At 37.6% G+C, this 26,183-nt stretch overlaps 1 long non-coding RNA gene across 1 annotated transcript in view; it reads left to right on the top strand.

Annotated features, from left to right (window-relative positions):
- LOC108306456 overlaps window positions 1-26,183 on the top strand; it is a 247,495-nt gene that overhangs the window by 184,430 nt on the left and 36,882 nt on the right. Inside the window, exon 2 of the long non-coding RNA XR_001826150.2 lies at window positions 18,452-18,495. This is a non-coding gene — a long non-coding RNA (uncharacterized LOC108306456). The remainder of the gene's footprint in view (window positions 1-18,451; window positions 18,496-26,183) is intronic.

Genomic DNA, 26,183 nt, shown 5'->3' with positions numbered 1-26,183 from the left:
ATTGAACAATCAAGTAACTGGATGGCAGATGGTGGGAATCAGGTTTTTTTTACCGTGGGAATGGTAGTTTATAGATAAGCGAGGAGGGAGCTAGAATAATCCATATGGTAGTGAATTATAGCTGGAGATATCAGTATGAATTCATATTTAGCTTAATGTAGACCCAGATGGTTACCTATAGAAATATTTATAGATGTGTGCATAAATATGTAATAATATACACACATATATTTCCTCGCTCTGTCAGCTTAGAGAGCCTAGAAGCAATAATACCCCAGGAGTCAGGAACACACTTTCCTCAGATCTTGTTTTTGAATACCATTTTCAATAAGAGAAGCAAGGCTCTTTGGATATATGGCCGATTTTAGGACCAGGTCAGGAAATATATAAGATGAGCCTGGAGTAACTTGACATGATAGAAAGTAAGGAGGTGCTCAAAACCCAAAAACAAACAAACAAACAGGCAAAAAAAGAAACCAAAACACAACCAACACACATTGATGGGGTTATGTCAAAGGTACACAGAAGCCAAAGGAAAGAGCTCCTATGGCCAAAGCTGGAATAATTTGAACAAAATGAAAAAGCAATATTGGATTATAACTCAAATTATAAAATGAATATCAATGAGTCCAAACTGATATAAAGAAATGATTGATTAATGGGGGAGAGAGACAAATCTCTTAGCAGTCGTAGTCTGAATCATGTAATCTAAATAACTTATATGTATGTCCTGCTTTCATGGAGGTGTATCACGAGTCCACATTCCTTAAATGTGGGCTGTGCATAGTACAGTATGAAAAGGGGGAAAAAGTCACGTTACTACAGGAAAACCTGACAAACCTCACCCTAGCCAGATGATAAAGGTCAACATCCATAGTGATGTCTCCTTGGTAGTATTTACCCTTGGTAAGAAGTAATGAGAATGACGTTTTACTTCTGTGATCTTCTTCCCCTAACCCTGTAACCTCAGTCTACCTATAAGGAAAAAAATTAGGCACCTTCTAAGAGAAGGACATCTTACAAAATCCGACCAGTACTCCTCAAAACTGTCAAAGTCATTAAACACAAGGAAGTTTGAGAAACTGTCACAGTCAAAGGTAGTCTAAGAAGACATGACAAGTGGTACACAGGGTGGGACCCTGGAACAGAAAAAGGACATTGGGTGGAAGCTAACGACATCTCAATAAGTGTGATTAGTATTGGTTCATTCCTTGTAATAAATGTACCATTGTAACAAATGTAACAAAAAGATTGTAAAATATTAACAACAGAGGAGGCTAAGTGACAGGTTTGTGGCAACTCTGTATGCTATCTTATAAATTGTTCTGTACATCCGCATATGTTCTAAAACATGAGGTATATGTTCTAAAACATAAGGTATATGTTCTGAAAATTACCCTCAGAACCATGAAGGCAGTGCCTTTTAACAGCCAACGGTGTTCATGAGAAATCAGATTGTTGCTTCTTTTGAGAGAGAAGATTTTTCCCCTTCTTTCTCTTCTGGAAGCTTTCAGACGTTATTTATTTTGTTAAATCCATGCTGTTCTTAAGTTTCCCGACAATGTTTCAGATGTGGTCTTCTGTCATTTATCTTAATCTGAACTCTACACTCTTTCTATACTGAATAATTTTCTATTTTTTTCCTGAGTTTCTTTTATTACACATTTGATAATTTCCTTTTCCTTTTCTTTCTTTTTTCCTGCCTTCCTCCCCTTCTCTCTTTCTTTTCTTTTCTCCCCTTTCCTCCCCTCCTCTTCCCTTCCCTCCCCTCCCCTCCCCTCACCTCCCTTTCCGTCCCCTCCTCTCCTCTTTCTTTTCTTTCTTGCCCAGACTGGAATGCAGTGGTGTGATCTTGGCTGGCTGCAACCTCCACCTCCCAGGTTCAAGCAATTCTTGTGTCTCAGCCTTTTTAGTAGCTGGGATTACAGGCATGCATTACCATGCCTGGCTAATTTTTGTATTTTTGGTAGAGATGGGGTTTTGTCATGTTGGCCAGGCTGGTCTCGAGCTCCTGCCCTCATGTGATCCGCCCGCCTCAGCCTTCCAAAGTGCTGGGATTACACGTTTGACCCATCAACACCTGGCCTCCATTTTCTGATCTCTTTTCTAGTTACTTCTTTTACTAAGATGTTTGACTGCCTTCAACTAACTCTTACTTGCCTTCTTCATTCTGTCTACTTCTATAATTCTGATCTACATTTTAGGAGCAGTACTTTATCTTGTAATCATTCTACTGATACTTTGGCAATGTTAACTTTAACTTCTAGTAACTCTTTTATATATTTTTATTTTTTACTTTTTAGCACGCTTTTTTTTTTCTTTTGTTAAGTTTTTAGCTCTTTTTTTTAACTTTTATTTTATGTGCAGGGTTTTTTTATATGGGAGAATCCAAGTCATGGGGGTTTGCTGTACAGACTGTTTCATCACCCAGGTACTAGTAAGCCCAACTGAAAAGTAAAGTGCTTCTCAAGTAGGCCCAAGTGCCCATTGTTCCCTCTTTGTGTTCATGTGTTCACATCATTTAGCTCTCATTTATAAGTGAGAACATGTGGTATTTGTTTTTCTGTTCCTGTATTAGTTTGCTAATGATGATGGCCTCCAGTTCCTTTCATGTTCCTGCAAAGGACATGATCTTGTTTTTTTTTCATGCTTGCATAGTATTCGACGGTGTATTATGTACCACATTTTCTTTATCCAGTCTACCATTGATGGCCATTTGGGTTGATTCCATGTCTTTGCGGTTGTGAATCAGCATCGTATTTTTAATAGATTGATTTCCTCTCAAATTTTAGGCTAAGACATAGAACTATCTTATTTGTTGTTATTTTACCTGATTTTTTGGGTTATTTCTGCTCACTTACATGGCCTTTCTTTTTTCCAGGCTGCTGGTTTTTATCGTATACCTTATAATTCTTGGTTTCCTTTTTATATGTAAGAATTAAGAGTCATGCTGATGATTATATAGAATTGATGTAAGGTTTCTGTGCGCATTTATAAGTAGGTCTGTCTTGCTGGGCCTCTGGGAAGAGGAAGGCTGGTTTACCTTCAAGACAGCCTAAAATAAGATAACTTACTGCCTATGAAGTTAAGGTTGTTCAAATGCAGAAACATAAGGGCTTTACTCAGTACCAAGAACAACTCATAATACAAATTCTGCCTGGGAAACGTTTAACATACTTAGAAGAGGGATTTTTATATTTTTTACTTTTGGAGGAAACCATAGACTTCCTAGGCTCAGGGTGAGGGCAAGGTAGATGGCACTGCCATTCATGGTTAAACATTCAAATAATTACCTTCTTCCCCGTCTGCTCCTTCCAGGCTTCACTCCACTTTTGTGCCTGTCATCTCCAATCTAGGATAACTTATAAATGGGAGCTAAATGATGGGAACACATGGACACAAAGAGGGAACAACAGACAGGGACCTACTTGAGGGTAGAGGGTGGGAGGAGGGAGAGGGTAAAAAAAAAATAACTGTTTTGGTACTAGGCTTAGTACCTGGGTGATGAAATAATCTGTACAAAACATTCCCATGACATGAATTTACCTATGTCATAAGCTCCTAACATAAAATAAATGTTAGAAAAAAGAAAAAATGGGGTGCAAAAAATAAAAATCATGGATTCTTATGGATCCACTTGGACAATGGAATCCTCCTTACCTGGAGGCTTCTCCTGCTTGGATGCCCAGTTCTGTCCTCTATTTCACTCCTTACACACTCCCATCTGCCTCTGACATCCAAAACATTCTGGAATTGCCTGTCCTCTGGCGTCAGCCATTCCCCTTATGTAGCTATGGGTTTATTTCCTTGCATAATTACATGGACATTTCCCTGAATGTCAAAAGAGAAGAGGAAGAGAAGGCATGTGATGGATCTCCCACCTTGAATGGAAAGCCTCAAATTACTTCTTAAAAAAAAGACTTCAAAAGTCAATAATAAACTGGTGAATTACCAAATATCACACACATTGATTTAAATTGCCTTTGTCTTCCAATTTATAAGTAGGCAGGAAGCTTTTTGAGGATTGCATTGTATAGTTCTATGTCTCCTCCTATTTTATAGGACCAAAGGGGCCCTTGGAGATCATTCTGCCTGTATCCATGAGGAGACCAGAGTTTTGAGCAGTGAGCTCTTAAGTTTCTGTGTAGAAGAGCTTCAGTTCTGGAGTAAGATCCGTTCCACTTGAATTCTAGCTTTTAACACTGACTGTGAGACTGGAAGCAAATACTGATTTCTCTAAGAACCATTCTCTAATCTATAAAATGATGTATTAATGGAACATGCATAATAGTTATTATGAGGATAGAATGAGATTGTGCATGTGAAGTGTTCAGATTATACACCTAATGCATATTGCTATTACCATTAAGTATTATTACCAAGCAGGTTTAAACCACTAGTGTAACCAATGAACATTTGTTTTTATGGTAAATGATCATCTAATTTGTTATCTGTTCACTTTGTGACATTATAATCATCTAATTTGTTATATAAATGATAAAAGTTGTATAAGGGAAGTGAGAAAAGAAATTTAATTTCATTAGGAAGAAAGATTAAGAGAAAAAATTACTGCTACAATGAGGCAAATAGAAAAAAAAAAAAAAAAGAAACTGAGCAGAGTCCATGCCAGCAGTCCTCACAATTCATAGGTATTTGTTTCGCCTAAGCTGTCTGCTGCCTTTGTAAATGGCAATTGTTAAGAACAACTTTCAAATGTTTGACAATAGCAGAGCTTGGAATTAAGATTGTAAGGAACTAGACGGATGCAGATACACAGCGTTTTAAAGGAGTTGGATGGAAGAAAGAGAAATATTAGGAAGCATTATACTTTTCAACATGGGACTTGGTAATAGTGTAATTATACAAACAACCTTCTGAGCACAGAAAGCCAAACAGACAAAACTTCTGGGTGGGAAACCAAAAGGAGCTTTAGAGCAACCATAAATGAGATGAGGCAATGGAACGAGAGAAGAGATTGTTGGAGCCAAGATGGGGTCTTGGGACTGGACACATTTAACTTCAATGTCCAAACCCAAAGATTAATTCTATAGTTATGATTCAGGGGATGCAGGAGTGGTTGTGGGGAAAAGATACCAGATTCCCTCTTCTCAGTGTTGTATTAATTTTACAGGGTCTTTCCGTTGAGTGTCTGTTTTTCCCATTTGTTTGACCAACACAGGCAGGGAATGAGTAAGCTCCTCCTGGCATACATTTTCCCGTTTACTGGGGTCAGTGTTTACATTCACAACACACCGCCCTATATGAGGTGCTCTTTCTGTTAACCCCACACAGCTGCTAATTAGCAGGTCACTTGCGGGTTAGAGGTGCGCTTGTGCTGTGCTTCTTGGCTGGCTGTTGTGTTATTATAACAACTGTAAATGCCATATGCAGCTGCCATACGGGCTGTGCTCAGAAGGCTGTTTGTATAATTACAGGCATTAGCCAGAGATGGAGACTGCCAGCTGACATTCAAGAGGCAATAATAACTTAATTTCCCTCACAACAAATTGGCTCTCTAATAGGGAATTTAGTTGCTCTCTGGACTTAGGGATGGCTTGAGAATTCCAGCGAGCACATTTTAGTCCAGTTATTATGATCAGGGGCAGGGTAAGCACACCCATAACCAACTAAGTTTTCTGCATGAAGATCCACTAAGAGGTACAATCACTTCCTATTATACCACAAACTCTATTTCCAAAGGAAAATAATATATGTATGCAAATAAAGAAATACATATATAATATACTCCAAAGGATGCATAAACATTCTAAGAGAAGCTATCTAAATATACAGGTGTGTGTTTGTGTGTGGGTATGTATACAGTTGTCCCTTGGTATCCATGGGAATTGGTTCCAGGACCTCCTGTGGATACCAAAATTAGTGGGCACTCCTCAAGTCTCTTATATACAATGTTGTAGTATTTTCATGTAACCTTTGCATATGCTCCCAAATACTTTAAATAATCTCTAGATTACTTATAATACCTAATACTATGGAAATGCTATGTAAATAGTTGCTGTACTGTATCGTTTAGGGAAAAATGACAAGAAAAGGAAGACTGTACTTTTTTTTGCTGCAGAAATAATTTATTTGGGGAATATTTTCAATCCATTGTTGATCGAACTCTTGGATGTAGAATGCGTGGATATAAAGGGCCAATTCTGCGTGTGTGTGTGTGTGTGTGTGTGTGTAGTATTCAGGGAAATCAACTTCAGTTGGCTTCAATGAGGGATTTGTCACAGTAAGTACAACTTTAAAGGTGCCATGAAAGGTTGTTACCCACCTAATGTCTTAATAGTGGGCACAGTTCAGAAAATTTTGTCAGTGTTTGGAATTAAATCAATTTGAAATTCATCTGGGAACATACTCACTGCGACTATAGCTGCAAGTCTTTGCTCATCTTTTCTCTCAGCCGAAATATTTTTCCCTCCATTCTCCATCTAACAAACACTAGCGAAGATTCCATTTCCTCTGTGATACTTTCTTTCTCCTCCTCCTTTTACCTTTAGAGAATATAATCTCTTTCTTTTTGGTGTTTTTTAGTAATCATTTTAACATTTTATGTCTCTTATAATTATTTGTGCCCAGATCTGTTCTCTACGTGTTGACTGGGAGAATTTTCTAACAGCATCTGTTTCTTATTCATCTTTATAACACCTATGATGCTTTTCCCCAGCAGGTACTAAAAGCAGTTGTTAAACTGATTTAAATATACGTATGTGTATGTGTGTGTAATGATAATCATTCTGCACTTTAAAATTTACGTAGAATTTCAATTACAATGGCAAGGACATTGTTTTAAAAAGTATATAAATTTGATTTATTTAAAAAGAAAACCTACTTTTTATGCAATATGTATAAATATATTTTATTAAATATGTATATGTTATATAATAATATTTTGTGTAATGTTTGTATCTATATATTTATTCTTTTACACATTCCTAATCATATTTATTCATATCCATATCTATTATTTGTCTATTATGTGCAATTTAAATAAGATATAAAACTTTTAATAATCTAGAAAGATGTGATATCCTCTGAAATGACAAAAGAAAGTTACAAAACATATGCACTATGAATACAGCTTTGTATTAAAATAATCTAGTAATAAATGTTTGTACACCAAAAGTCTAGAAAGATAAGCATAAATGATAATATTGTGTGTTTCTACGTGGGGGGATTTGAGTTGCTTAGTATTTTGCTAGCTGTATTTTGTAAAATGTTTACAATGTGTATATAATGCTTTTTTATTTGGAAAGAAATTATTATTGATATATAATTTGATTAATATATTTTCAAAATTTTACATGAAGAACAATTTTAGCATATCTAAATTCTCTTTAAAATTTCCTCCAGGCCATAAGTGTTAGTCTTCTATGCTTAATGAGAAAGCTTAATTTATTTTCTATATATTAATGTCTCAGGGTTGAGGCAGGTGGTGTATTTCAGAGCTCACAGGTGCAGCAGCGGGTAAGGGCAGGAAGTCAAGGTATTTTGAAGAGAAAATGCTGGCTCTGGAGTTACAGCAGTATTAAATGAAGCAAGGCTTTGTGTGTTCAGCTATTTGTTTATTTCTTGCCTGTTTTTTAAGAGGATCAAACTTAAAGACTGACAAAGGAACAATCAGCTAAAGCTTGATGAGCTTGTACCACATTTCAGGCAATCCTATTTACTGATACAGGGTTTCTTTTAATCTCTATAGCTACCCTCTGAAGTAGGCTTTTATTAAATAATTGTATCCATTTCACAGAAGAGAAAATTGAGGCTAAAATTAGACAATTTTTCCCATGTCATAGTTGGGGAGCTAGAACTTGAAACCGGTCTGTTTGACTCTATAGCCCAGGCTATGTTTGCCTTCCAAATGGTAAATATTGGTGAGTAAAGGGCTTAAGTGTATTTATTTAAAAACAAAGCCTACTTTTTATGCAATATGTATAAATATATTTTATTATAAATATGTGTATTTTATATATTAATATTTGGTATATTTGTATCTATATATTATACATGTATTTATTCCTATACATATTCCTAATCATATTTATTCATATTCCTATCTATTATTTGGCTCTTCTTTGCAATTTGGTGTTGTGGTTCTTTGTATTTTGCTCTCAGCGTTGATATACTATGTCATAAGCACAGGCTGTACTGAGTGCTGTGGACATGGTTGGTGCCCCTACCCACATTCTCTTCCCAGGGCCAGTGGTACAGGGGAAATCACCTTATCAGGAGATTGCATCCTTCCCCCTCACCCCTGGGGCAGAGGAGGAAGGCAACCAGAGGCAAATGATTGACATGGGAGCTTGAGGTGGGCACTTGCCTTGAGGTGGGCATTCTCTAAGTTCTTGTGTTGTTTTAATGGTGTTTTGAGCTGATTCTCTAGTATGTTTCAAGAGTACAATCATATTATGTACTACGAGTGGCAAGTTTACCTCCTCTTTCCCAAGGCTTTCACCTCTAATTAATTACAGTTGGTTAATAACATTGACAGGTGCCTCCAGAATGGAGAAAAAAACCAAATGTTCATTATCACCATGAATGAACATTCTTCTATTGTCCCTGATTTCCATAGAAATCCTTTGAGTATTTTTTAATGAAGAGGGATACTGGCTTCTGGATTGACATAGATGTATTTTGGCATCTATGCATCTGTTTGTTTTATTTATTAGAACAACTGAATTTTTTAAACTGTTTAAACTGCAGAGGTAAGGGAATCGACTCATTTTAAAAGTTGGTTTAAAAAGGGAGAAAGTCAACCATTTATTCTGTGTTTCTCTATTTGGTCTATGCCATGGGTTGCTAATTAGCAGGTGAGAGAAAAAATATCTTTTCAAAGTATTTTAGCTGATTCCTGAAAAGAAGAAATGAGAGAATGAGATTATTGGCATTTTGTAACCTCCAGTGAATAAATGGACCTAAGCATTGGGTATCAGTGACTGAACATCATAAGGAGAGAAACAACTAGATATTATATGTCTTCTGATGAGAGACCACAATGCCACCTTTATTTTCCTGAAGTAACAAACCCAAATCTGATCAAGCCTTTAGATCTAGATGCTAACATGCAGGAAATACAGAGGACAGAGGGATGTGTTAAATTGCACCATGAGTATCCAATCTGTAAAATTCAGGCTGTGGGAATATCAGTGCGTCAAAGGTTTATGTTTCTCAACAGATAAATTGTAAGAAAAATAAAGGAATAAAAGGGGAACTTGTAGATTAAAAGAAACTTAACAGGCATATCACATTTTTTTAAGTTGGCAAGTACTGTAAAACATATAGACATACACTAGGTAATAAAGTAATATAGAAGTGCAAAGAAGAATTACTCTGAAGGTTAGGATGGTGATACTTCTGTAGGGAGGGATAGGCTTATAATTGGGATAGAACACATAAATTTGTGAATTTGTAGTACACTTGGTCTGGTGAATATCAAAGCAGCCAGCTTTGCAAGGTAAGATTACTGGGAAGATAGCTATTTAGGAAGCAAAGCAGACGATACAGGAAGGTTGGCACAGCAGTTGCTGGCAAACCAGCTTTCTGATCAAGGAAGACTTGATTCGTAGCAGTTTGCTCATTTTTATAATGTAAACACTCCAACCATGGCCATTTTCAAGCTACCAAGGGGATGTCACCAAACATGGAGACAGAAGATGTGTTTATGTATTCATCCATCTGATATTTCACTGACTTCTGAAAGCCAGCTCCCAGAGACTGCTGAAAAAATGGTCACTGAAGATAAAGCCCATCATCTTCTACCTTTGCACTTGTGGGGTTTATTGAAATGTGTTTTTATGAACATAAACTTTGCTCTGTTTTGATCAAGGCTCAACCTAAAATAAACGACTTTTGTAAGAATCAAGCCAGGAAATCAGCAGACCCTTCATCCTTTGCTTCCTTCCTCCTTTGCATTCAGAGATGTCAACCCTTCTACAGGAAGAGGGGCAAGAGTGTTTCTGAACCCTGATCTTGTATTGTAATGAAAAAATTCTTGGAAGAAAGAGTAGAGGTTGAAGCTGAGCTGGTAAATAATTTAGGATGCCTGAGTTATTGAAGGGCATGGAGAGAGAAGCCTGGGAAGTGAGATGCTGGTGACTTGAGGGATTAAATAATATCTGCCTCTGGGTGATATGAGGGTGGAAAATAGAAGGAATGCAGCAAAATTCCAAATATCTCTATGTGCTGCCCTGTGGATAAAGCCAGTGTATACCTTTCAGGGAAATCAAATTTTATGGCTTACTAACTTTTGAAAACTGATTTAGAAGACATGAAATATTAATATAGCCTCCCCGTGAGTCTCCAGGCATTCAGGGCATTGAGAAAGCTCATGAAGGAAATTTCCCTAGAATTGCTGTATTGCTGTTTCCAAGGACACCAGAAGCTGGGAATCTGGCTTTGCCTCTGAATCACTTAAAATCCAGCTTCCTGGGCCCCACTCCAGAATTACCGGATCAAAGGATTTGCGGAGAAGGGCCTGAAAATACCTGTTTTCCAAAAATCCTCTCCCATGGGTTCTTAGATAACCAGCCCACAAACTGGCGTTTTGGAAAAGTGAAGAAAGTTGTAAAACCCTGAGAAACATTAAATTTATAACAGAGTTTAATTGAGTAAAAAACAATTCACAAATTGGGCAGTTCCTGAAGCCGAATAGATTCAGAGAGGCTTCAGTCCTGTTGTGTGATCGAAGATTTACGGACAGAAACAGCCAGATCGATTACAGCTCAGTGTTTGCCTTATTTGAACAGGGTTTGAACAGTTGGCCACCTGTGATTGGCCAAAACTCAGTTATCGGCACAAGAGTACGTTACAGTCGGTTTACATTTAGTTAGGTTAGTGTTCAGTATGTACAGAGGAACCTTTAGGCGGGGCATGTAATATAGAAAGAGGCAGCCTTGGGCTAACTTGGTGGAAGTACAGCTCAAGAAACATATTTTTGGGCAGATAACTTGGCAGGAGGGAAGAAGGACTGGAGGGAAAAAGAAAAGACAGAAGGACCACGTATTTGCCATGAAGCTCAAAATGTGGTCCAGGGGCTCATTCTGTGTTCCAGCATCTCTTGCACCCTTTCCCACACGGCCGACATCTCTTTGTCTCTGGTCTGCACCATCCTAACTTCATGTTGAGTTTTTCTAACCACATACATCCAGATCTAAGATAAATATTTCTAGCGTGACTCTGCCACCACTCCTGGACGCTGGCACTTTCACAGGGGATAAGCGATTTCAAGCAAACATTAATCTTGAATTACTGTGGAGAGTTGTGGTTAAGAGCCCAGGTTTTTGAATCAGGGGGCACTGAATTTGAATCTTGACTTGACCCTTTATGATCTTAGTCACCTTTTTTAGCCTTTCTGAGACTTTCTTGCATGTAAGATTGGTATATGTAAGTATGTGCACACCTACATATACATTGGTAATTATATATAACAATATATTCATACATATGTATACATTTGCTTCATGGAGCTGTCATAAGCAATGCATAATGTAATTCAAGCAGAGCTCTTTGTACTTTTCCTCGTAACAGTAATTGCTATTCACATGTTATTGCCTTCTAAATGTGCTCCTACTACTCCACCATACGTAAACTAGAAAGAAGACAAATCTATCCTTGTCATCTTATTTTAAAATCCAGGTGATTAGAGGCTGTTAGTCGCAAATTGATGGTATCATTCTTTGCAGTATCATATACTATTACACTATTCTGTCTTCAAAATTATGTTCTTGTGTTATTTACATAATTAGTCAATTACTGTGTTTCTGTGTGTGTGTGTGTGTGTGTGTGTGTGTGTGTGTGTGTGTGTGTGTGTGTGTTACATGAATAACAGAGGGACTTGAATTTCCCCATGTCCCCTATCTGTAAGAGGAAAAGCTTGGAGACAACCTGTCATTTTAAAAAATCATCCTGGCGATTTGTTTACACACCAAAGTTTCAACGTCTTTCTGAATTCTCTTCTTTTGTGCCAACTTTGTCCCAAAAGTCAAAAGGATTAAATATTACCAAGAAAGTCCAAGTTCACTTAGGCTACTCTCTAATCCTCATAAACCTTGATTTTATTGCTCAGGAGACAAAACCACTTCCTTCCCCCTGGGGCCACAGTAGCATTCTCTTTGACAGGCACATATGAAGTCATGACAGCATGAAGGGACTCATACCTGCCTGAAACAATGGCTATTTCAGTGCAGATAGACATTAAGGTGTGCTGGACCAGGCCTCAGGGAGAAACAGAGTCCTGAGAAATGAGCCTGGAAAAGGCTGGTAGAGGACAGATTGTAAATAACCGTTCTGATTTAGACAGTGCCACCGTGTGTCTGGCACTTTGCTTTACAAATGTTATTTTATGTAATCAGCATAACATATAGGTATTATTATAAGCTGACATTAGCACATCAAGCGTCTATTTTAACTCCAGCCAGGCAAAGAAATTTGGAAAACAGAAGCATTCCCGTCAGGCAGCCTTGCTGGGCAGGAGAAAACTGTGCAAAGCAAAATGCAGATCCCAAGTCTGAAGTGTCAATTATATTTCTAACAATTGCATATGGACTTCATTAGCCAGCTAAATGGTACCTATTTTAGCATCCCGCCAGCTGGAGGGATTTCCAGTAGGAAATGTGAGAAGGGAGTAAGTCTAGGAATCTCAGGTTCCCCAGGGCCTTCTGGAATTCATACAGATTAAGTGAGATAAGGTCAGCTCTAACCTCCCTTCCCTTCTTCCTGCACCCTCTTCATCGTTAGCTCATGAATGAATGAGAGCAGAGCACCTGTATCTGTCTCTAGGCAGCCGGGGCTGCTTTTCTTGAATCCATTTGGGCCTCTGAGGCTGAGTTCCCCTCAGGGATGGTAGGCAGAAGCAGAAAGAATTCATTCAGCACCAGCTCTCTGTGGGAAACTTGTATCTCTTTGACATTAGCGTTCTTTATTATATGCTTCCTATTACATCTTTAGCAGAGTTTTGTGTTGGCTTTTCCCATAGGTTAAATATAATGATGGGTAACCTAATCCTGAAGGTAACAGAATAATCTTAGAGGACACAAGGCCCTATTTAATTCTTGCCAAATGACAGAACATACCCAGACTTTGAACAGGCCCCTGCAGAACTCCAGTAAGTTTTTGTGTCTTGCCGAGCTTGGAGCCAGCGTCTCCCCCTTCTATTCTTTTTCCCACTCCCAGGCAGGATCTGATTTCACACCAATTGGTCTGTAAGAGGATAATGGTATCACAATTCAAGACAGGCAGCCATGGAGAATTGTTTTATATGCTTCTGATACTCAAGAAGTTTCAGTGGCTGGGGCTAGGTCTCAGTTTTCAAGGAGAGTCAATTCCAGGGCAGAAGACAGCATGGCAAAGTAGAAAAAACACAGGTTTTGGAATCAGGTTGACATAGGTTGCAAACACAGCTCTGTCTCGTTAGCTATGATTTTAGTCAGTGTCTGGGCTGCAGTTTTCTAATTAGTAAAATGATGATAAAGACATACCCATCTAGTAGAAGTTATGGAGGAAAGACATTAAGGAAATGTGTAGAATGCCATTGGGCGGCAGGGCTGGAGTGTCTTTTCATACTTGGCCTCATTTTTGAGATCATTTGAAAGTAAAGTGTTGCGCAATCGATTCTCCTCATGTTTGATATTGCAGCTTTTTTTCTGAACAACCAACAGTCATGGTGCTTGGCGTAGGGATAGTAGGAGGTAATAATTTTGATATATTTGGAGACAGATTTTCTACCTGAACTTCGTATATATATATATATATATATATATATATACACACACACATATATATATATACACACATATATATATATACATATATATATATATACACACACACAGAGATATATATATATACATACATATATACACACATATATATATACCCATATACACATATGCACATGCATGTATATTGTACTGAGGGCATTTTATGTAGTGAAATAGATGTTGTTTTAGGTGCTGAGGGTTTATGTAAATAAGAAATGTATAGTCCTTGTCTTCAAGGGGTTTACAGACTGATAGGGAAGCTGAGTGCTACAGAGGCGGTGATAGATGACAGAGGCTTGGATTGCAGTGGTTGACAGAGAAGGCTGGAGTCAATTCTGTCAGCAAGGGGAAAGAGTCAGGAGAGGCGTCAAAGAGAAAGTAACTCTTGAGCTGAGACTTGGGGATGATTTGCTGTTCTAAAGGAAGACAATCGACGCAAATTTTAGATGAGAGAGCTGCTTGGGCAAATCAATGAAACTGCCTGGGCAGATCAGGAAACAGTTAAAAGTTCATGGTGGCAGGAACATAGAGCAGGAGAGTCCACAGATGAGGTTGAGAGTCCAACCTGTCCTTGGACCAGGTTCTGAAGGGTTTATAGAACAAGTTAAAAGTGAGACTATGATCCCAAGTACTGTTATGGAATAAACAGAATTTTCTCTGTAAGGAAGTGGGATAATTATATTTCCACTTTAGGAAATGACTATGAAGAACACCTCTTAGAAGTTAAGTTGTCTTGTTCATATTTTCTGCTTGGGGTTTGTAGTATGGCTCGTGTCTTTGGCTTGAAGTTTTTCATCCAGTTTGGAACATTCTTAGCCATTATCTCTGTGAATATTACATCTGCTTATTCTCCTTCTGTTCTTTTTCTGTAAATTTTACCATGTGCCATATGTCTCTTAGAATCTTTTCAAAATTTTCATCTTTCTTTCCTTCTGTGATTATGTAATCATTTATGTAATCTGTTTTTGTAAATAAAGCTTTATTGGAACCCAGCTCTGCCCACTCATTGGTGTATTGTCAATGGCAGCTTTTGCAGTCCAATCAGAGGGAAATAGTTTCAGCAGAGACTGTATGGCCTACAAAGCCTAAAACATTTACTATCTGGACCAGAGAAAGTTTGCTGATCTCTGGGCTGATCTATTGTTAAGCAATCTATTGTGTTCTTAGTTTTGATTATCCTTTTTTAAGTTATGCAATGTCTAGTTGATTCTTTTTGTTTCCAGTTCTTGGCTGAAATTCTTTCTCTTTAAATTTTTAAACACATTAATCAATTGCAACTATTTTAAAATTTATGTCTGAATAACACCAAACTCTTCTTGACATCTCCTGTTGGTTTTTATGGACATTTTTTTCTTCTCTTGTGTTTTGACCATTTTGTGTATGGTCCCTGGTGTAATGTTTATTAAATGGTGACTGGTTTATAATATATTCCAGGGTAATTTTGAAGCTTTTGCCTAGATGATATTTTTTATTATTTTTTTTACTTTAGATAGGATCCGCTACAGCTGATTTTTGTATTTTTAGTAGAGATGGGTTTTACCATGTTGGCCATGCTGGTCTTGAACTCCTGACCTCAAGTGATCCACCTGCCCCAGGCTCCCAAAATGCTGAGATTACAGGTGTGAGCCACCGTTCCTGGCCAGGATCCACTAGTTTCTTATAGGCAACTAGTTGGGGAGTAGATACGCATAATCCCTCCAGGGGTTGAGCTGATAGGAGGTTGTTCTTCGGTCTTGTGAAGGCTGGTATATTTCAACTTACCCATATTTTTGGAGACAAGCTCTTTTAGAGTCACAGTGAAATCCAGAGATACTCACTAGGGTTCTTCTTGGTGGGTTCTGAATTCCATCTCCTATCCGCACTCGCAGATGATTATGTTCTGCTCAACTTCTGAACCACTGCTGTCTGTTTATCTTGTTAGTTTGCTACCACTCAGCTGCTAACTTCGAATCAGCAAATATTTTAAACAGAAAAGCACCGCTCAATATTAAGCACACATCTTTGCCTTTCCCTTCTTCCCAAGATCATAATCCTTCAATACCTCTTAGCTGAGTAACTCTCTAAAGACGTCAAACAGATTTGTTTGTATTTTGTTCAGCTTTTATGATTGTTATTGGAAGAGGGACTGGTCTACACATAGCTACTCCGCCATTACTAGAGTAAAACTGTGGATTCTAGGTAACTTGCAATGCACAGAAATGTAAGACCAGTTCAGAAGAAATTGTATACATTTGAGAAATAATGATGACTTGAACTGAAGGCTGTAGTAGTGAGTAGTGTGTAGGATTCCCAGATGGAAAATAGATCTGTGAATGATGTTCAATATCATCAGCCATCATGGAAATGCATACTAAAATAATAGTGAGACACTACTACCTACCTATCAGAATGGCTAAGATAAAACATGACAACACCAAATGCTAGTGAGGATGAGGAGAAACGGGATCACATACATTGCTGGTATGAATATAAAATGATAGTCACTCTGGAAAATAGTTTGGCAGTTTCCCATAAAACTAAACATGGTATTACCATCCAGCAGTTACGTTATTTGGCATTTACTCCAGAGAAATAAAAATTTATGTTTATATTAGAAAGAGTGCGTGAATGTTCATAGCAGCTTTATTTATATTATCTCCAAACTGAAAAAAACTCAGATGTCCTTCAGCAGGCGAATGGGTTAACAAACTGTGACACATTTGTATGGTGAAATACTACTCAGCAATAAAAAAAGCTGACTATTGATCTGCACAAAAACTTGGATGAAGATTGAGAAAATTGTGCTTAGTGAAAAAAGCCAATACCAAAAGTTTACATGCACTGCGATTCCTTCTCTATAATATTTTTTGAAATGACAAAATGTTAAAAATAGAGAATTGTGGTTGTCATTGGTTAAAGATCAGAGGGGGATATTAAGGGTGCAGGAGGGAGGTGGATGTGTTTTCTTTCTGTGTGTGTGTGTGTGTGTGTGTGTGTGTGTGGTTTTAAGGAGGGAAGAGTTTAATAGGCAAGAAGGGAGAAGACAGAAGGAGGAAGCCCCCCCGTACAGAGACAGAGGGAGGGGAGCTCCAAAGTCAAAAGAGGTGGTCCCCACCTACCACAGATGCCAGCCAGGTATATATGCAGAGTCTAGAGGAGGTGATGCCTGATTTGCATAGGGCTCAGGGGATTGGTTTGACCAGGCGTGTCATTCACATAGATGTGATTTTAAAAGGTAACTTTAACTGTGCTGATGAGACTCTTCAGTGTAATGACTATGTATACATACACATTTACAGATTAGATGTGATAAAATTATATAGCACAAATTGTATAGCACAAATACCTGTTACTGACACACACACACACACACACACACACACACACACACACACACAAATAGAACTGGGGAAATCTGAATAATGGTGGTGGATTATGTCAATGTCAATATCCTGGTTGTGATATTGTACTACAGTTTTGCAAAATGCTATCATTGGGGAAAACTGGAAAAAGAGTGCATGGGATCGCATTCTATTATTTCTTACTAACGTTTGGTTATCTACACTTAATAAAGACTTTGAGAAAAATCCAACAAATGAATAACAAAAGAATGTCACTCAGAATTTCACAAGGTTTTTCAAAAATTTATTTTTGCATATTTTGTTACACACATTTTTAATGGAAGGCACATTATTATGCAAGTATTTTACATTCTGATCTTGTGAGCACATTGCTCAACCAAATATATAATTCAGGGTCTTTATTTGTATGCAAAATAGTCCTTTATGTTTCATTGCGGCAGAAGTATCTGTTAAAGGATATTAGGTACTTTATGTAACCTCCAGGAGAGCCATGGTCCTTCTCTAAAGAAAGTATGTGACTCCAGACTGAGTCTCAGAAGCTCTGGGACTGCTGTCCTGAAGATCCAGACATCTCTGTCCTCATGCCTGCCAGAGGCCAGCTGTATGAGCATGACTTTTGACTTTTCTTGTTATTTACTTCTGAATCCAAATGTCCTCTGGGTGAATCTCATGTGTGAAACCTACACCCTATGCCTGTATCCTTGAATGTAGAGACTAAGTTTTCTGGATTCTACCTTAGGAAGGTATGATCTTTTAATGTGGAAAATAAACAAAACCTAGAGTGCATATTCTTATGAATTGTTTTTCAAGTATTCAAGATTTTAAGTTTTGTTCTGAGGCTGAGGCACTGGTTTTACTCTAGTAACCAGGCACGTGTGTTATCAGACTTGCATAATCCAGAATTAGAGACTGAGCAAAATCTGTGTTAATGTTCTAAGAAAATCCTCTAACTGCCCGCAAAAAATTTCACCCTCCATAACATGACATTCAAGACCTGTGTTCTCTTCCCTCCAACATTTCATAGATCTTGCGCTGCAGACAAATCAGGTTTTCTTCCCTGAACACTCTATTCACTTACATGTCTACATGTTTTTGTTAATGCATTTTCCTCAGCCCACCCTATTGTTATTCCTTTTCTCTTCTAACATTTTAAAAATCTGTAAGGCCTCAGAAAAAAAAATGTCCTTTATTAAATGTGTTAATGTCTATAAAAATATCAACATGGTTTCATGCACATAATCAGTAAGAATTAGTTACTGCCCTTCTTCCATTTCTGATATATTTCATGAAGCTTTTCTTTATTCTTTCAGTTATAATTAATTGTTCTTTCTTTTGTTATATTTTTAGCAACAACTACTGTGAATTTGCATGTGTCCAGTTCACTGTATTGGGTAAGTATGCATACATAAATGATATGTAATTTAAAAAATATTTTTACAATTGTACATAAATTTTATTCCATATTAATTTCAAATTTTATTCAAATATATTTTTGCAATATGATTTGATATCTACTTTTCAATGATATATGTGCAACATATATTGATTAATGTATATATAAGATCTATAGATACATATATATACACACATATATATACATACATATTGATGTATATATAAGATCTATATATACACACATATATATATGTGTGTATATGAGATATCTTATTGATGTATATATAAGATCTATATATATGCATGTATATATATAGATCTTATATATACATCAATAAGATATCTCATTCTCTCTATATATATATATACACATATACACATATATACCTATGTATATACCATACATATATGTATATACCAATTCCTTACTATCTCATTCTCTCTCTCTCTCTCTCTCTCTATATATATATATATATATATACACACACACACACACACACATATATTTACATATATATGTGTGTATATATATATATATAGAGAGAGAGAGAGAGAATGAGATAGTAAGGAATTGATATTTATATATGTATGGTATATACATATGTATATATATGTGCATGTGTGTGTGTGTATATATATATTCAAAGAAGCCTGGGGTGTACACTGAATTCCAGTGTAAATGATGATGACAGGTTATAAAGGGCAATAAGAAATACATGGGTCAGCACTGTATTCATTCACTATTGCTACATAGTAAATTATCACAAGCTTAGTGGCTTATAACACTGCACATTTATTATCCCAGAGTTTTTGTGAGTCATGGGATTGAGTATACCTTAGCTGGGTTCTCTATTCAGAGTCATAGGGCTACAGTTAAGAAGTTGGCTGGGCTGTGTTCTCATCTGGAAGCTCAACTAGGAGCAGAATCCACTTCCAAGCTCAGTCAGGTATAGTCAGAATTCAGTTCAATGCAGCTTCTTGACAGCCAGCATTTGCTGGCTGTTAGCTGAAGGTGACCCCAGGTGCTGTAGGTCACTGTCGGGTCCTAGAGGCATACTTGAAATTCCTTACCAAGTAGGCATCCCTAACAGGGCCACTTATTTCAAGTCAGCAATAAGAGCTGTTAGCCTAGAGAGGGCTGAGTTTCTCCTGCCCCCTTTTTTTTTTTTTAATTTCTACCTAATTAAGTCAGGCCTACCAGAATAAATCCCTATTGATTACCTCAAAATCAATTCATTTGGAACTTTAATGATATCTGCAAAATTCTTGGATTTTTTTTTTCATATTCTTTTAGCAACAGAATTCTATTAGTAAGTCACAGGCCTTGCTCAAATTCATCAAGAGGAGTTATACAAGCTATGAACATTGGGGAGTGGAAATCATGGGTGTCAAAAGCATCATGTCATAGGTCTTGGAGAGAAATATGTAGTTTCAGTTTCTCCCTCTTATTCTGACTGGTTTATGGACTCCCTCCTAGGTATGCTAATGAGTTTGAGCTGTCTTAAAAGACAAAGAGAGATTTATGATAATCTATTACATGGTTCCAAGTGGCTATGTAGTGACCGCATTTAGTAACTCCATTATGAAATTTCAGTGACAATTGTATAAAGGAAGAATTCAAGTATACACACCAGTGGTTAAGGGCTACTTTAGCCAGATTAATCAAAGATAGATAATTGATGAGCAGAAGTGTCACTAAGTGCCGACAGTGGGCATTATACCCACTACCCCAGTTCTCTCACTATCTAACATCATGCCCCTTTCTCAACGAGCCACAGGAAGACCATATTAGATATCATCAGGGCTGCAAGAGGCTGCAGGTTCATGGTTCCATCAAAGCTAACTAGACTACGTCCCTTGAAGTTTATTAAGATCCCTGTCTCATAACCATGAGAAGCAAAACTTATTTTGATGCTTGTGAAAGACTCTTTACCTGGCCGGGCGCAGTGGCTCACACCTATAATCCCAGCACTTTGGGAGGCCGAGGCAGGTGGATCACGAGGTCAAGAGATCGAGACCATCCTGGTCAACAAGGTGAAACCCCATCTCTACTAAAAATACAAAAATTAGCTGGGCATGGTGGTGCGCGCCTGCAGTCCGAGCTACTCAGGAGGCTGAGGCAGGAGAATTGCTTGAACCCAGGAGGCGGAGGTTGTGGTGAGCCGAGATCGCGCCATTGCACTCCAGCCTGGGTAACAAGAGCAAAACTCCGTCTCAAAAAAAAAAAAAAGACCCTTTACCTGCATTTGTGGCCCTCTTCAGATTTACAGATCTCTTTGACTTTCAAAAACAAGCTCATTTGTCTTCTGAGATGACCATTGGAAGGTTATAGTACACCTGCGCCCAGCTCAATTGATAATACAATGGTCCTGCCTGTGTTTGTGGCAGGGAACAGGAAGAGCTCAGCAGTAAGCCTCTACAGAGGGTCAAGAATATGAGGCAAGGGTGTTGCAGAGAAGCTAAGGGCTGGTACTTTCTGATGTTCATCTGGAAAACATATTGAATATGAAAAGGCTTAGGGCTGAATAAGCCATCATGGGAGAACTTGCTACACTGGAGATCCCAAGTGATTTTCTAAAGGGAAACGCAAGGGTGAATTCCAGAGAGACCTCAGGTGTTAGGATAATGTCAATCTCAAGAGACTTCCTAGTGTCTTGTGGTATCTGGAGCCACTTTCTCTGGTTACACTGACGTAAAGAGTCCAATATGCCTCTCATGTTTTGTATGGCATTTTCAGTATCCTCTCCAAGAACACACTTCTTCGGTAGGAGGAGTTTCCATCAATATGGGATGAGTAAAAGTCACCAACAGAGAAGTGGGGGAATCTAGGGAAAGGGGACAAGTCATCCCCAAAATAATTTATCTACCAGTTTCCAGCCATCTCTGGAACTTCTAAAGATGATGAAAAGGAAAAAATGCTTAGTACCCCAGGAAGCAGCAGAGTCCTCCCTTCACAAACTCACCAGCCTTAGCCCCATCATCAAGTTGTCTAGACTGTTTCACAAATTGAGAAGAAGACCATTCACAGCAAGGTCCCACTTGCATATAAGAGACATAGCAGGAGTGGCTTTTTTTAGAAGCAATTTCAGAGCCATTCCTACTACAAAAACAGTGGTCCCCCACACTGCAGAGTCGTGAACATTGCACCTAAGACTGTGTAGGGAAGTGGCATGAAGTCATCACGGAAAACAGCAGGGAGTGATCAAGACCTGGGAGTGACTGCTACCATGTTTGAGCCCAAAGAGACAATCCTCCTTGAAGCCTGTCAAAAAGGAACAGAGCAGAAAGCTGCAGTGATGACCATGGCTTAGGCAGATGTCTCTAGAGAGTCAAATTCTTTAATGCACTATAAAGAAAACCGTACACCCTCAGAATGAAATGCTATCTTCTGCTCAAATTCTTCCTTCACCTGACCTAGTAGTGACCTCACTGTATGTTCTGTGATGTCATCTACGCTGCAGCCTGAGACTCAGTCAAATGGACCCCCGTCTCACACATGCTCAACCTGAGTGTCCCTACTTATCCAAACCCCTTAGAGATTTAATTCTCCATGAGTATGGCTGAAAGTCGTAGGTCGAGAACTGGAAAGCACCGCCTTCACCACTTTCCTCTCTTCTTTCTATGCGTTCCCCAAAGAGTCCTGAACACATACAGTGAACATTTAGACCAGTCCAGGGAAAGAAAGGACAGAATCAATATGCATCATATTTGATATTTAGGGGAGGAAAAAGAGGTGTGACTGTTTATCCTGGCCATTAGCATAGGAAAGTCGATATCATGTATATTTCTTAATGTATAGTTTATTCTTCCCAACTTATTTGGGTTGTCCTTAAGAATTTCTAAGTGAGTGTGTGTGTGTGTGTGTGTTCTGTACAGGGGAGGTCAAGGTTGGATGGGGGGAGACCAGAGAATCATCACCTACTCACTACTATCTGGGGCTGCCTAAACATCCAGCTTGAGCAGATGAAGCTTTCCAAATAACAATGTTAGCAAGTAACTGTTCACGTAGTGACTATAAAATTACACCAAGTTTTCCTGTGTTTAGGAAACAGATACAGCTCTTAAGAAACATAAACTCAGGAGCCAAATAAAGATTGAGTTGGAGGTGTAGAAATGGATTTCTACTGAGGATGATAAAATTATAAAATATTGTGAGGACTCTGTCCCCCAAAATGCAAAACAAGGGAGCAGTAAAGAAATAGCAACTTAAATTTATTTTCTTAAGAGACCGAACCAAAGTTTCCATGAACTTTGTTAGGACAGAACTATTACAGAAATAATGGATGCCTCATAACTCGTTTGGCAGCTCCTAACAAATATTAATTTTTAGACTTCAGATTCAACAAACATTTATTGATGCCCAGACTTTCTCAGGCATGGAGCACATAATCTCATTTAAACTTCACCATATTTCTTTGAAATAAATAGTCTTTCCAGTGAGGAAACTGACTCCCAGCAAGTTTAAGTAATTTGTTAAAGGTCATATAGCTACTATGCTATGGAGCCAAAGTTCAAACCAGGTATGGGTCCAAGAAAGTTAATGAATCTTTTGATAGAAAGGGAAAAGGAATGAGTTATTTCTGGAAAGTAGTCTAAGAAAATTGGTTCAAATACTATTATTACTTCAGGCAAGACACCCAGAGAAATGGAAAAATCTCTATGACCAAAGTCTAGGCTGGCCATTTCTTTCTGAAGTTCATCTTGCGATATATATGTGTATATATATATATATATATATATATATATATATATATATCTCCCCATGATCCCCAGACAAAGAATAATTTTGCCAAAGCTCAATGGGATTACTTGTTTTCTATGTGAACTTAAGCTTTAATTTGACTCTATAGCACATAAAAAGTTGACGTTCTGATTTTCTGTGCTTGAAAAAAGTAAAAAGCAATAAATAAGGATAATTGGTTTCTCCTATTGTAAGATCATTGGAAATGCCGTTTACCTATGGATGCCCAATATTTCAACTAGTAAAGCAAGACTTATCACCACGTTTGGTGGTTCTGACATCAAAAGTGTAATGATGGAACACTAAGGATTTGGCTTTCAGACAATGAAGGCGATACCAGTATTGGCAGTGTAACTACAACAATTTTGGGGGGCCAGAGCCTCAGAACGCCTGAGTTCTGGGTTTCAGATCAAGCCAAAAATCTCATTTTGGGGGGTGGGGGTGGAATATGTAACCTTGAGGTCTTTTGCAATGTTTAATTTTTTTCATAATACATCAAAACTATTTTTAAACACAGGTGCTAACATTTGTTTTACATGGCTTTTCAAAGGAATAAATATTTCTTTTAAAATACCAAATCCGAAGTCTATAAAAATAAGTAAACAGTATTATTTTAAAAAATACAAAGATGTTTATTATTATTTTACAATATTTTAACTATGCAGACATTTTTTGATATAAAAATATGTTTAAATTATTTGAACGTCAGAAAAATACATATATCATTATCTACCTTTCAATTTTCCTCCTATGCCATAGATGCTTATCTGGTCCAAAATATGGTTTGTTTTAACTAATTGTCTCAATACATTTCTATAACAGCACTGTGTGTAGAAAGTTCCACTTAATGGTACAAATTATGTTGTGTCTCACATAGGAAATGAAGCTAGAAATTATATAAAGCAATCTTTAGAGCAAAAGCATAAATTAATTCAATTTTTATTTCTCATGTAAAGCCTCATATATTTTAAAACTGAGTTTTAAGACATTTTATTTATTAGGTGTTCTTAAAATTGAAGGTGTAATATGTTCTTATTATTTCAAGGATGTCTAGATTTTTAGAAAAATAATAAAACTGCCACTTGATTTTCTTTTTACTTCTCCATCTCCAGGTAATCAGTGTATGAAACTTCGTATGTGTTTTTCTACAACTTTATTCTTATTCATACAATGATAAACAATTATAATACTAAATTTTCTAATGAACCCTCCCATACATATTACTTTGTAAACTGCTTTTTATCTTTATACTTATCTTTTTATATATACTTTTTATGTTAAAAAGTATATCTACATACATTTTTAACTATAAAAGTCACATCTGTGCATTGCAGCATTTAAAAAATAAGAAAATAGTAAGTAAAAATATAAATTACCAGTAATCTAATTACTCAGAAAGAGCTAATTTTTTTTTTTTTTTTTTGAGACGGAGTCTCACTCTGTCACCCAGGCTGGAGTGCAGCGGCTCACTGCAACCTCCGTTCCCTGGGTTCAAGCGATTCTCTTACCTCAGCCTCCTGAGTAACTGGGAGTAGGTGCCTGCCACTGCGCCCAGATAATTTTTGTGTTTTTAGTAGAGACGAGGTTTCACCATGTTGGTCAGGCTGGTCTCGAACTACTGACCTCATGATCCGCCCACCTCGGCCTCCCGAAGTGCTGGGTTATAGGTGTGAGACACCATGCCCAGGCACATTTTCATTTCTCTATGATAAACACCCAGTACTGGGATTGCTGGATTACATAATAGGTATATATTTACCTTTATTAAAAACGATCACACTCTTTTCTAGAGTGCCTGTATCATTTCACATCCTCACAAGCAATATATGATTCACATCTTTTAAATCTGTATCCTTTATATAAAATTAGGTGCTGTTATGTAATTTTACATCACATTAAAAAATTCCTTGAGTATTCTTTGAAATCATGATTTTAGTGTCTATAAAGTATTTTATCATGTGGATATACCACAATATAGTTTATCAAACCACTTTTTGCTAGATATTTAATTTTCAAATATTTGTTAGGAGAATTATCATTATGATCAATACCTGTATTAGTCAGAGATTGGCCAGGAAATGAGAAATCACTGTAGGTATTTTAGAAGGAATTTAATTCAGGGAATTTATTATACATGAGGAGCTGAAAAACCAGTCACTGAACAACCCAGCATCGAGAGACAGTGGGAGGTTGCTGTCAACCCTGGAGGAGGAGTGATAATACGGGGAACTGGAAGGCAGAACTACTGAGTGGAAACTGGAAATATGGCAGAGACTGTACTAGAAACGCAAGAGATTTCTGTCTGCTAGCAGCCAAAGCACAGAAAAGACAGAGATGCTTCTGTTTAGGTCACAAAAGCAGAGACAGAGTTGAGAAGTACCTTGGATTCTCTCTTCCTCTGATCTGCTTTTCTGCCAGTACCTCCTACAGCAAAAACTGTCCAGAAACCTGAGGACAAGAGAGCCTGGGAACAGTTTCCCAGCCTTGGGAACAGCCTGAGCAATTTCCTCAGAATAGCAACTCTGGCTGTGAAGTGATAGCAAACACGCCTGACACTAAAGAGCACATCATCCTTGTGCACAAGCGTTTTTGATTATTTCCTTAGGATGCTTGCTTAGGGATGGAGCAGTAGAATGACCGCATCAAAAGAAAAACCGTTTTGAGGGCTTTGATATGTATTTGGTACATATTGCTAAGGTGTCTTCTGGAGAAACTGCACCATTTACCTGTGCCTCACAGTCCTTGGCACTGAAGCTGCCACTTGAAAACAATATCCCAGTTTGATAGAAAAATAAATTATCTCATTATTTTACTTTTCATCTTCTATTTGGCCAGTTAAAACAATATTCAAATGTTTTTAATGTCTTTTTCTAAGACTTTATCCTTTTCATGAGAATTGATGGTTGACATTCTTTATTTCTCTTCCCCTCCCCTCCCCTCCCC

This window comes from Cebus imitator, unplaced genomic scaffold (assembly GCF_001604975.1).
Source record: "Cebus imitator isolate Cc_AM_T3 unplaced genomic scaffold, Cebus_imitator-1.0 Scaffold72, whole genome shotgun sequence".
NCBI lineage: Eukaryota > Metazoa > Chordata > Mammalia > Primates > Cebidae > Cebus > Cebus imitator.
The sequence above is the reverse complement of the archived record's forward strand: the minus strand, read 5'-3'. Positions and strand labels throughout refer to the sequence as shown.